This window comes from Magnolia sinica, chromosome 7, assembly GCF_029962835.1.
Source record: "Magnolia sinica isolate HGM2019 chromosome 7, MsV1, whole genome shotgun sequence".
Lineage (NCBI taxonomy): Eukaryota > Viridiplantae > Streptophyta > Magnoliopsida > Magnoliales > Magnoliaceae > Magnolia > Magnolia sinica.
In genome coordinates, this window is record NC_080579.1 from 29,240,257 (window position 1) to 29,254,993 (window position 14,737).

The following is a 14,737-nucleotide window of genomic DNA, read 5'->3' on the forward strand; positions in this document are numbered from 1 at the left end:
TGTACTTGACATGATGTAATGTGATTGATTAATGGAGTGATTGATTCATGGGACATGTTGTAGAGAATCTCTTAGGATCTCAAAAGCACGGCGTTTCTTCAAAATAAATGCCGGCCCACATCTTCCTGTCAGGGTATCAGATCGGTATGCAAGACGCAGCGTTGGAACCTCGGTGACGGTGCGGTCGCAATGATACAAGTCTCGGATTAAGCTGACTCAAATCTATAGGATATGACTTAGGGTCAATCGCAAATGTTGATTATACGTCGCAGATTGTCAAAATTTGCCGGAAAGGATCGCGGGAGTCAACGGAATAGTACGGACTAGGATACGGGTCTTACACCAAAAATTTAAGGAAACCAAGTGAGGAATAAAGAGAATCGAAGGTTTGAAGTGAAGAAAAAGAATCCTAAAAATTGGACAGAAAAATAATATTTTGAAACTCTAAGTTTAAAAGAGAAATTCATGAAATAATTTCCAAAATAGACTTCGATGGCATCGAAGTGACTTCGATGGCATCGCCAATTTATGAATTTTAGACTCAACTTGTTAGACAATTTTAGACAAATTTTAATAGAATCGAAGACAATTCGATATTATCGAAGGTGCAATCGAAGAATGTTCAATGGCATCAAAGTTTGCCATCGAAAATGCACAGAGTATGTAAATTTGAAGTGGTTTGTGAACTTTTCTGAGGCGGTGTGAAAGTCTGAGTTGTAAAACTATTTAAAGAATCCCTAAGCTATTTAAAATTATCTTCTAGGGTTTGAAAAATGAGATAAGGCATAGGTGGAGCATCAACAACATTCTTCTACTTCGATTTCTTCATGGGTTTTTGTAGATCTTTCTAGTTTTTCTTCTATTTTTCTTCTAGGATGTTAGTCTTGTTAGGCTAATCTCTTAACTAAGGCTAAGGGATGAAACTTATAGTTTATTTTGATGTTGATCTTATTTTAATTCAAGTTTATGGTTGAACTTCCATTGATTTCTAGTTTGAATAAAGGAATATTTCTAATTTTCTGTGGTTTATTGTGACTCCAATTACAGTAGATGCTTGGAAAGCTTTTGATATCTTCTTATCTATTTTTCAATTGTGTAATCTGTAAAATTCATGATTTATCATTGTCTCTTAGTCACCGTAGATGGTTGAATTCCCTGCGATCGTCACATTGATGCTTCATGAGGGAACTAATCCAATGAAAGTTCAAATTTTGTTTTAACTGCTCCATCATCCGATTAAATAGGATAGGACTTCGATTCCAATCAAGTTATCATTGAATCAAGTAGATTGAATATTAAGATTGTTATAAGTGGATTCCTAGATCCTTAGTCTTTTTATCTTTATTAATTAAAACATTTTTCTTCATCGCTGGATTAAAAACCCAGACAACTAAGTTAGATTTAGATTAGTTCTAAACCGTGTTCTCCATTCCCCGTGGATTCAACCTTGGTCTCACCGAGTTATTACTACATTATGACCCTGCACTTGGGGTTGTGAACACCCACCATAGCTACATGTGTGGGGGCCTATAGTGATGTATATTTGCCCACCAATCTATTAATAAGGTTACACCTGACTTGTATGTAGGGTCACATGAATGTCAATTTGATCACAAACGTCTATAGGCCTGCTGTTGAGATCAGTGGGAGATTGTCCACTATGCACCAACGGGATAGTGAGGTCCATGGTGTTATATGTGTTTTATTCATGTGGTCCAACTGTTTTAACAGATATTTTAGGCCATAGCAACTACCTTAAAGTACTGACAGTGGGGTGTATTAATCCCTAGTGGGGGTGGCTAACAGTGAAGTGTGAACTGACAGTGGGGTGTACTAACATGCTAACAAAAAAAAAAACTACCTTGATGTACATGTTTCATACGTGTCGTAGCCCATTGTATGTGTGCAGGCCCAAGTATGGGACTAATGTAAGTCTTAAGAGGATCATGCCACATGAAATTTTAAATTTCTATTAGGACCGTCATTCAGGTCCACACTCCTTATCTTACGCTATTTAAGGCGGATTATCACATATATTATGCACCCTACATTATATACATGAATGAGAGTACGTGTGTTTGTGCTAGGATTGTTAATATGCTAGTATACCTTGCCCTGATAAGGTCGACACTAATAATATGCTTAGTATAAGGCATACCATGTTCATTCATATGCTACGCGCATCATCTGTATGCCTATTATGGATTTTGATTGATCATATCATATGTCTTTCATCTTGATATACTTAAGGGACTTGTACGAGACAGGGTCGCCCGCGTGATCATCATATGACTTGATGCATGACTTGAAAGTGTGATTCACGCATGACACATTATGTATGGCACGTTGCATCTACTCCCTAGTGACATAAGGGAGGTAGTCCTACAATAGGAATGTGGCTGGTGTATACGAGTATGGACACTGAAAACTATTGAGGTTACAGGGCATCACAGGCATCCCTGGGTGAAAGTCCCTGAACCCTGTGGTACCAATAGGATGCTCCAATGTCTAGAATGAGTGAATTCATGAGCGCATGAGGGTTAGATACTGGTAGGCCATGTCTCCCACTGTGTCATGGTTGATTGAAATGGGGTTTGACCTTACCTACCCAGGTAAAGAGGGCTATATGCTAGGTTAAGTCTGACCAGCTCGTGAAATAGGTTTGTTATCGGAGAGCCAGGTCAGTTTTCATATATCACTGACAAGGAGGATAGTAGGTCTCTTGCACTCGCTTGGTCTCATGCTCAATGGGTGACAACTAGTGTCGAAAGTGTACTAGGCCCCGGTGAAGATCCAATTGTGAACTGTTATGATATGTGGATTAGACATATGGGAATCATACATTCATCTAGCACTCGAGATATAATTCAATGTTATACAATCGTGGGCCAGATCCCCAATAGGTATGGGACTATTTAGGATCAGGAGTCTATCATCTTGGAATGCATTACATGTTAAGTATGGGACTAACATATGTTGTAACCCTAGGTGCTAGGCCCCTATTGGCATATGATACTACATACTATGACTGTAACACCCCGAACTTTTCAATACCCGAGTATTGAAAGTCCTCGAGTGTTACCATGAAGTTTAACTTGATACATACATGTGTACGACACCAACCTAGCTATCCTGACTGTACATCCATTCCTTAACACGAATCTATACATTGGGAATGATCTCCATTTATAGATCAAGCCATCTGACCCTTGAATTTCAAAACGTAAGTACTTTCCCTGGAACGAAATGATGAATAAGCTCCCTATCCATAATGATTTAGATATACGTTCTTTTGTAAGAATTGCTTAGAAACGTACCTATAACCCTGTGAAGCCATTAGATTTTCCAAAACTCACAGATCAGCAATAATTATGAAAATGCCATCGACCTATACCCCTAATCACTCCGGAAACTAACTTTGTGTTCATCCATTCACAAAACTGACCATACATCCACCCATATACATGATTAGAGTGCTAACCATAAAGCTTCCTTATTTTTAACAAGTCACCTAACCATCCATCAGGTTTGGATCTGCCAAATGGGTCATCTGAATATCAGGATGAATCAGTCATTATGAAGATCTTCAGGTTTAAGTCTAAACTGCCGGCTAGCTTATCAATGAAATAGGTACAAATGTTATTTTAAATTTTAAAATAAGTGATCCTTCGAAAAAGCATCTTGGTCATTCTCGAGAGATCGAGGCCTAAACTAGGGTGATTGAAAGAGCATAAAAAACAACAAATGGCTGAAAAATTACAACGCATTCGGACGGTGTATTAAGATGTTATGCGTGGTGGAAGTAATACAAACATAAAGGGTAGATTTGTAAATAAGGGGATGTCATGTGCTGGCAATTCAACAGACGTGATATGGAAGGAAGTTTTTATGGTAGAATTCACTCACACGTTCTCGCAACGTGTGGCCCACCCATATCTTAAATATACTTCAAACTTGGGCCCATGAGTCCACACAGTGAGCTGAAGTCGATGAATGGAGCAAATTTTTTGAAAGATCATCACAAGTGGACCCCACCTATTTTGAACAACAATGTAGAAAATAAACTCATCCGCATGTTGCAACAAGGGACACAAAATCGGAAGTGACGGTGAATATCATCCCCACGTTGATCAATGATGTGACCCACCTAAGCATCAAATTTACCCCATCTCTAGGTTTATGGCACTATTCTAAACAAGATAGATGGAGTGAATCTCTTCAAACATTGCTATGGGCCCCACAACCACTGTGGGTGCACACCAAGTTGGGTACACTTGCAATGTATCAGACCCCAACTTGGGTCAAAATGGGTGCTGACCCGACGTCTTCCAAAACAGAGAGATTCCCTCTCTTTCACGTTTCCCGCCCGGTGGGCGTTTAAACGGACTAACTCCGTTTTCATGATCTGTGGCCCATCATTACCACCCGTCTGGATGATCCAAACCATCCATCTAATAGAACGGCCAAATCTGACCAAACCTCGGTCATCTAACATGTTCTTGCACATTTGTGCGTGCTCAAATAAAGGGTGCACATAAGACCGTGTGGCGAGTTCTTTCTAGAAACAGAAATATCGGTTTGCCTCGCTAGCAATATGATCAGTCATTGCTGCAATCCAAACCCTTCACGAGGACGAATCTCACCGTCCATTTAAATCTCATTTTACGCTAGGGTTTCGTAGCAAAGAGAGAGGCGCAGCTGAAGGCATGTTCCATTAGGAATGGTTGCCCTGAAATGAATCTAAATCGTTCGATAGCTCTAGACAATCTAATGCGTTGAAATGGAATCACAGGAAACCATGTGGAAGTTTCCTACAACAACAGAAACAGATGCAACTCGTGCGACAAACCAATTTCTCCCGAAAACTGCATATTGGATAGGAACTCGTGAATCTTTGGGACTTTCATCATGACAGTCCAAAGCGTGGCCCCCACAAGCTTCTTTAAACTAATCAAGTCCGTTCATGATCGTCAGATTGAAGGATAAATCGAGAAATCATAATCTGCCATGATCGGCTGCCTCATCTTCTCCGTCTGATCAAGAAACCCATCAACATGGGAAGGGCCTTATTGGTTGATCAGACACATCTATTAGATGGGCCATATGGTTAGAAAACCATACACAACATCTGATCATGGTCATGTAAGTTGGATCTTGAACCATTGAATGCAGCTCTCTCGATTAAAGAAATCAACCATAACTAATCCCCCGATTAGTTACCGCCTGAATCTTTTAAGAAAGGGATTAAGAAAGCTTATTTAAGGCTGCCCTTTTAGGGTAACCCTTTTCCAAAAAAAAGAAGAAGAAAGAGAGAAAGAGAGTGAGAAAAAGAAGGGAAGCTGCATCGTTCTTGCCGCACCAACCGACTCAGTGAGTTGGAATACCGGGCCTAGTTGAGTCCGTTGTTGGGCATCTTCCAGTAGAAGAAAAGAAAGGAAGAAGATAAACAGAAAGGAAATAGAAGGAAAAGGAGAATCAGAAAGAGAAGAAGTGAAAGTGGAGAGAGAAAGAAGAAGAATCGGGGCCGGTTGTAAGACCCTTATCCTAGCCCGTACCGTTCTGTAGGCTTTCACAGTCCTCCCAGTCAAATTTTGGCGACTTGCGATCTGTTATTAGCGTTTGCACGTGATCCTAAGTCGTGTCACATATATCAGAATCAGCTTGACTCGAAACTTGCACCCTTGCGACTGCGTCGTCGCCGCGGTTCCGATGCTACGTCTCGCACACTGAGATGATACCCAGGCCAGGAGATGTGGGTCCGCGTTCAGTTCGAGGAAAATGTCGCACTTTACAAAATCGAAGAGAGCATCACATCAATCTCATCAATCAAGTACACATAACTAGTTAAGTACATATCCCATCACTCCCTTACCAAGGCAACCCCAAAGTCAAACTTTCCATCACTTCACCCATCCCTCTCTCCCATCCATCACTCCATCCCATCTCCTCTGTCCCTCCCTCTTTCTTTCTTCACTTCCAAGCAACCAACATCCAAGCCTTTCCATGGAAGAAGAGAGAAAGCTAAATGTGGCTGTAAGTGCTATAGTTTCTATCCCTGTGTGTTGTCAAATTTGTAGTGCCAAAATCACTATTATACTCTGTTATATATAACTTGCATAAGTGAAGCTCTCTCAAGGATCAACATACATAAACAAGCAAAGCTCTCAAGTACAAGACTCAAGATCTTGATTGAAAAAGCTGATCTCAAGACAAGACTCTTGAATGCAAGAACTGCTCACAAAACAAGACTCAAGCTGAAATCAAGACTCAAGCTGAAACTCAAGCTGATCTCAAGACTCAAGTTGAAAGTCAAGCTGAACTCAAGACTCAAGCTGAAACTCAAGTCACTTTCAAGATTGAGCTACTTCAAGGTTTAATCTACATCAAGACTTCAAGGCTCATTCTTCATGGTCTCTTGTTTCAATGTCCATACTTCATGATTGAGGTTTGTTTGACCATAGGATGACCTTAGAAGTAGGTCATTTCGGATACATAAGTCGTATGTTTATTTTACATGTGATTGGTTTGTTCTTCGACTAGTCCTAGGCCTTCTTCGACTAGTCCTAGACTTGCTTCGACCAGTCTAAGAAATTCCTCGACCAGTCGTAAGTTTGTTACAAATTCTGGATAAAATCTGTTAGCCTTCGACTAGTCCTGGAATCTGTTCGACCAGTCGTAGGAACAGTGTTTCTGCATCTTCGACTAGTCGTAGAATCTACGACTCGAAGTCCAGCGAAGATATTCAGGACCTACGACCAGTCGAAGGAAACCTACGACCAGTCGTAAGTAACCTACGACCAGTCGTAGGAGAGCTACGACCAATCGTAGAACGGTCTGAGCATATCTCGCCGGATTTTTCAAATATCTGTTAGAGCTTCGACTAGTTGAAGAGCACTCTAGACCAGTCGAAGACTCGATCTTTTCACCTATAAATAGTGCACGAATCTCAGAAGAAATCATCGATTTAATTATAGTATTCAAGCCAATCTTCGTCGAACTTCTGAGAGATAATTCTGTGCTCCATCTAAGCTACGTGTGCTTATTTAATATTCTCTTTCCTTAGCTTTATTTAATTGATTTTGTTTCTTATATTCCAATCTGATTTGATAAAGAGGAATTATTATTCCCTTTCTTTGGAATCAAAATCAATTAAGGCAAGCCCTGTTTGGTTTAATTTAAAATCTATTAGAACTAGAACCATTGTAATCAAGTACTGGACATTGAACTTGGACATTCAATCATCTACTTTGATTTGGTTCTACCGGGCTGCTACAACGAAGGAGATTTTCAGGTATTTTACATATTGTAAATTCCTTTCTATTATTTTGGTTTCTTTCAAGATTTGCCAGAAAAATCTTGTTATTTTGGTTATCTGAGGAAAGCCAGGAAAACTCAGAAGTGGGGTTTTTTTAATTGTGTAAGCCCACAGACAAAGACACAATTGTAAGGGTTTTGGGTGAACCTGGGAAAACCTATTTTTAGTGAACGCTAATATCCCCTGTGTGAGGATATTAGGAGTGGAGTAGCATTTTGTGTGGCTGTTGTTTAACAGTTGGTGAACACACAGGCGAACCACTATAAACCTTTGAGTTGTGGTTGATTGATTTATTCTTTTAATCTTTTAATTAATTTTTGTGGGATGTATGTATGGTGGTGAATGTTGTAATTATTTCAAGCTTTGTGAGAATGTTGTAATAGCTTAGAATTTACTTTCTGCTATTCCTTTATAAGCTTGATTTTCAATTTCATTTGAAAGTTGTTCCAGCAAGGTTGCCCTGCCATTTTTATGGTGTATGGCTGTCCCTAGAACAATACATTTTTAATTACAAGTTATTTCATTTCAGTTTGTATTTACTTTTGTATTCCTCTTCGATTTGAGACTTGATACAAAGACCTTTCTAGAAATAAGGTTGTCCTACCATAAACTCTGTTTTTGGTGTAAGGTTGTCCTTAGAATAACGTTTGTATCAACCTCTCAAGATCTGAATTTTGAGGTTGTTTTTCTTTCCTGCATTGTTATTTAATTTGGCTATCATTTTCTTTATTATTCCGCTGTTATAAGTTTTTATTTGGCATTGTCCTATTCACCCCTCCCCCCCCCCCCCCCTCTAGGACATATAGCTTGGCCTTTTCAGTGGCCCACTCCCTACCATCCAATCCCACCATCCAAAGTCCATCTCAACCATTAAAAGTGTTCCCTTAGAGCTCTAGCATGCATTGATGGAAGAAGGAAGAGGAGATCCAACTGTAAGTGTTCATCATCTCATTTTTTTATTTAGGGCCCACTTGTAATGGGACCCACTTGATGCATGCATTGTATTTTGAGGGACCCATAGTGGCGGGGTCCCTCCCATCTCCACTGTCCTCTCTTTCTCCCTCTCTTTCTCTCTCTCTCTTTCTTTTTTTATATTGTTGATGATGAGGTGTGTGGCCCACCTGGCGTGTGTGTATGGCCCACCATGATGAATGTATTTTATCCATGTCGTTGTCCATCCGGGGGCCCACCTTGCTACCCGTTTTCGAGTGGGCCTGACCGTGATGTATTTGTTTCATCCACACTGTCTAGATTGTGCTAGACGGTGCTGGACCATTTGCACGGGATTGTGGGGCCCTAATGTATATATTCGAACCACACCGTCCATCCATTGCTGGATGGTGGGACCCAGCTGCATGTGTAGGGTCTCCACTGTCCAGATGTGGTGTGTGAACCCCACCATAATGTATTTATTCTATATCCCAACCGTCCAGCAGGTCTGGACGGTGGGTATCCACCATGATGTATCTGTTCCATCCAGCCGTCCATCTGGACGTTTTGCTGGGTGGGGCCCTCCTTAGATGTATGTGTTATACATACATGTTGTCCAGCATGTGGAGCCCACGTGTGATGTATCTATTTTATCCCAGCCATCCATCATTTGGACAGTGGGACACCACCATGAGGTATCTGTTTAATCCATACCATCCAGAATATTTGGACAATGCTGGACCATGTTTGGGCAGTGTTATGGACCACACCATGTTATATGTATTTCATCCACATCGTCCATAGATCTGAACGGTGCTAGACATATTTGGACGGTGCTGTGCTACCCCACCACGATGTATTTGTTTCATCCACATGTCCAGATAATCTAGACGGTGCTAGACGTGCTTGGATGTGATGTGGACTCCACCATGATGTATGTATGTTTTGATCCACACCGCCCATCTGTGTGGGCCTGACCATGATGTACGTGTATTGTACATGCTGTCCAATAGTTGGGCAGGTGCTGACAGTGCTGGACAATGCTTGGACAACACTTATTTACATGTCCAATGTTTGCACAGTGCTGATTTACATGTCCAATGTTTGGACAGTGCTGATTTACATGGACTATGTTTGGACAATAATGATTTACATAGACAATGTTTGGACAATAATGATTTACATAGACAATGTTTGGACAGTGCTAATCATCATTAGTGAGCCATGTGTCCCATAGAATGATAGTTTACAATGATACACATGTTACACCTGCAACTATTGAAATGATTTTTGGTGTAATCCAAGCTCTCACTTGAGGTCCATTAGTGCGGCCCATCCATGAGGCCCATCTTGATGAATTTGTGGCCCATCCACTAAGGCTCACCTTAATGCAATTGTGGCCCATGTGATGAGGCCCATTGTGGTGGTATTAGGCCATGGGATGTGGCCCATTGTGATATATTTCCGGCCCATATGATGAGGCCCATCGTGATGTATTTCCTACCCATTTGGTAAGGCCCATGGTGATGTATATTGGGCCATTGTGTGAGGCCATGGTCCCACTATACGTTGGCTCTATGTGGGCCACTCCTTGGGAGCAATGTTGGTTAAATGTCCACATTGATGGGCAATGATGGTTAAATGTCCTCATTATGACCTTCCCTGAGGCCTTGTTAGGCCCATTCTCATCATTTCCTAAGTGGGTTGACTCTAATTATTGAGCCCCATAGGAAGTCTAGTTTATTGCGTGATAGAGAGGGTAAGGAAGCCCACTTATTGCACTTAAACTCGAATCTGCCCTTGGTGGGGGATATTGAGACGCTCCATCATTGTGATCACATGTGGGCGGGCACACGTGGGCAGATACTGAGTGGGTGGGGCATGAGGACCTGAGCGAGCTACCGGCGATTGGCAGGCTACTATGCTGGCAGGCTACTATACACACAGTAAAGGTAGAACTTTGTCCCACATCGAGAGCATCATCCAATGTTGTGTTGGCTATAATTTGGATTCTTTCCTTAACTATCGTGATGCGTTTCAAATCAGTGAGCCTATCTTGATATTTGGACTAGGTCCGTCGTCCTTCTATGGACCCCCATCATTTGTATGCATGTTGTGATGGATGATTGATTAAAGCAGATGTCATTGGGCTGAGATGTTTATGAGACTCCTTATGAGATGAAGTTATCCCCACATAATCGCGTAATAAGCGCAGGTTTGATGTATGGCCTAGATGAGGTTGATGGTATTTGTGGCTCTTCAAGATTTGCATATTGCATGGCATCATCGGCGTCAGATATTTAGCTCTCTATGATTCTGAATTTGGATAGTCGACCTGCATTGCATATTCTGATATTGAATGATTTATAAACTTGTAGTATTTTCGCTTACTCTAATATATATATATATGCTTGGCACGTGCATCGCACACACTTACACAACCCTCTAAGCTTTCTAAAATCTTATACACGATAGTTGCGTGCAGGTGATGTTAGGTTGCAGCAGCATTGAGCTTGGAGCATGCAGCAGACATCTGGAGCTTTGATTTTTGATATATGTATATTTCCCTTTCAGCACTGTAATCAACTGTTTATATTAGTGGATATGTGATGATGATGTTGCCTTTGTGATTTGGGTAAACTTGTGGTTATGCTTCTTATAAGATAACTGTACGTTGAAAAATCCTCCTAGTAGGATCCCAGGATCAAAATCTGGCGTATAGGCACTGGGAGCCAAGAATAGGGTACTACGAAGGCTGTTGGCAGTGGATTCGGCCATCAGGAATTTTGTGAGCCCTGTTTCTGAGTTTGAGGGTGACACCGGCTACTCGTTGCCGTACTCATGCCCGAGTCAGCCAATTTCTAGGCCAAGTCAAGATGATCTGATGTCCATTGTTGGACCATCAGAGAAAAATAGAAAGGAGAAATAGGAGAGAAGAAGAGAAATCAGAGAGAGAGAGAGAGAGAGCGAAGGAGTGTGGTCCCAGTTGCTGCCGAGTCGAGTAAATCCGACTCGTTGTGATCGAGTCACAATCCAGGTCTTTCTGGCTGAAATGAAGAGAAAAGAAAAGAGAAGTATGAAAGGAGAAGAAAGGAGAGAAGATCAGAGGAGAGATATGACAGCTGTGTCGTCGGGCTGAGCTTGGACCGAGTTTGGTTTGGTTCGGGTTCTGACTCGGTGCTAGTCATGTGCTTAGAACCGAGTCAGGCTTGGGTTTGGCCGAGTTATTACATGAGATCAGTAGAGAGAGAATGAAAGAAGAAAAAGAAAAGAAGAGGAGAAGTTGGGCGAGTTACTGAGTCAACTCGGTTCATAGAGTCAGGTCTCTAACTCAGTGACGAGTCAAGTCCACACCTTACTGGAAATTCTTTGTAAAAGAAGATAAGATGGAAAGAGAAAGGAGAAAATGAGAAGAAAGGAAGGAGAGAAACTAGGAAGGATATGCGATGGCGAATTGTGTCAACTCAACCGAGTCAATGTACGTGAGTTACTTTTTATTCTTTTCACAAATTAGATTCTTCATTAAATAGCTTTATTTTTAATGTCATGTAAAGTTAATAGTTAAGATTATAATTATGGTTATAAATTTCTATTAAGTTGTATACTAACTACTGTTATTATTATTAATCTTAGTCAATTATAACATCTACTACAATTTTCATCTGTTGTGCAATCTAGATTTTAGAATTCCTAAAATGGCTAACCTTAAACGTAGGTGGGAGATCAAAACCTGAGGTTAGATCTGAACCCTAGATGGTGTGTGGAACTTAGATCTAAACTGTCTAAATTGGATTCGTGCATTGGAGCATTCATGTTGCAATCACTAAATTTAAGGTGAGGATCACCCTTCAAGCTTTACTACATCATGATAGTTAACATTGTCTATTTATATTAATTGATTGCTTAATATAGTATTAAGAGGAAATGATAATGAATATTAGTCTCTACATGTATAGTCATTTACAAATGATCGTTGATTGGACTTTAATTCAATTATATGAACATGTTATAGATCCCAATCACCTCTGTTTAGATTAAAATGAATATTTAAATGTCTAAGTCCTATTTAGATTGTACGAGGCTCATTTCACCACTTGCGATTACTTTATGGTGTTTTTGGTGGTCCTCGAGCTAGTGGTCATTTATCCTAATAAGATTAGATAAAATGTTTGTTGTGGGATTACTATCTTTTAGATCCTTAGTGCCTTTGTGGCTTTATGGGAATAATCCCATTTTTATTACTTCCTTGGAATGAACTATTTGCCATAGCAATTTTGATAGATTATTTGCCTACATGGCTTTGATGGACCACTTTCCTACGACCCTGCGATGATAAGTTCCACTTGTAGAACTATAATTAGCCACTAGTTGTGTAGGTTAACTTTAAACACCCTATTTGTTAACCTCATGAGCCATGGATGGTGGAATGGGACACTACACCTGAGCTGTCGGCCTATGCTGGGTGACAAACCCCTCATAATGACCTTTGAGCTTTCTTAAAATAATTGTTTGAAATTGAAATAATAATGGTTGGGCTAATCATGCATTTTAATGGCATATGGTCTTTTCCAGGTGACTAGTTCTCCTTGGGCGTACCTTGTGTACTTTTTCAGGTGGCTAGATCTCCCTGGGCGATCTATATATTATTATGGTCTTTTTCGGGTGGTTAGTTCTCCCTGGGTGTGCCTTTGTGTACTTTTTCGGGTGACTAGTCCTCCTTGGATGATCTATATATTAGTATGGTCTTTTTCGAGTGGTTAGTTCTCCATGGGTGTACCTTTGTGTACTTTTCTGGATAACTAGTCCTCATTGGTGATTTATATGAAATGGCCAAACTATATGTCCTAGAGGGGGGGTGAATAGGACTATGCCAAATTTTAAGATAAATACAACGAAAATATAGAAAGATAGAACTGAATAAATAAATCAATTCACACTACTGAATGCTAGCTCAAAATATTGATTGTTCTAAGGACAACCATGCACCATAAAAATGGCAGGGCAACCTTACTAGAACAAATAGAGAAACTGAAGCTCAAAGTAATAAAGAGATAGCAAAAATAACATGTTGAAATGTAAATCTAAATTATTACAACTTTCCCCACTGTGCTTGAAATGTAAAATTTACAACATTCACATCCACACATACATTCCACAATTCTGAATAATAAAAGATAGGAAATATAAATCACACATCCACAACACAGAATTATAGTGGTTCGCTTGTGTGTTCACCAACTATTAAACAACAACCACACAGAATACTACTCCACTCCTAATATCCTCACACAGGGGTATTAGCGTTCACTATCAAATAGGTTTTCACAGGTTCACCCAAAACCTTCACAATTGTGTCTTTTTCAAAGAGCTTACACAATTCAAAAACCCTCACTTCTGAGTTTTCTGGCTCTCCTCAGATAACTAACAACTTTAAGATTTTTCTGGCTTAACTTCAAATAAAACCAAACAATGTAAATTATACAAATTGTAAAATACCTGATTTTCTCCTTCGTTGTAGCAGCCCAGAAGAACCAAGTCGGAGTAGAGATTTGAATGTGAAAGTTTAATGTCCAATACTCACTTTATAATGGTTCTAAATTCTAATAGATTTTAAATTAAAACAAAAGGGCTAACTCTAATTGATTTTGATTCCAGAAAAAGGAAAACAACAATTCCTCTTTTCAGATTAGATTGGAATACAAGAAACAAAATCAATTAAGAAAGCTAAAGAAAGAGAATATTAAATATGCACACTTAGCTTATATGGAGCACCGACTTATATCTCAGAAGGCCAAATTATTTACCTTAAAGTTCTTTAATTTCTATATGTAATTCTAAGATTCGTGCTCTATTTATAGGTGAGCAAATCACGCCTTCGACTGGTCTAAGGACCTCTACAACTGGTTGTAGAACCAACCGATATTTGAAAATTCGGGCGCGATAAGATTTTGCAGTTTCACGACTGGTCGTAGGTCTCCTTCAACTGGTCGTAGGTCTCCTTTGACTGGGCGTAGGATCCCTTCAACTGGTCATAGGTGGCCAAATTTCAACGCTGTTCTTTGAGTCGTAGGTCTATGACTAGTCAAAGATGCAGTCGACATTGTTCCTACAACTGGTCGAACAGTCCCCAGGACTAGTCGAAGCTTAACAGAAAATTTTTGATTTTTGTAACAAACTTATGACTGATCCAAGAAATGTTTAGACAGGTCGAAGTAGTGCTAGGACTGGTCGAACAAAGTCCAGGACTAGTCTTAGAACAGACCAAACTCACTTATATAAAACATATGAATTATGTATCCAAAATGGCCTACTCTAAAGGTCAACCTAAGGTTAGTCATACCTCAATAGTGAAGTAAGGACATTGAAACTTTAGAGACGAGTGACCTTTGAAAGTAATGGAGCTTGAAGTCTTGATGTCGTTTAAACTTGAGAGCTTTTTGAGATCTTGAGATTGAACTTGAAAGCTTCTTGAGATCTTGAGGTTGAACTTGA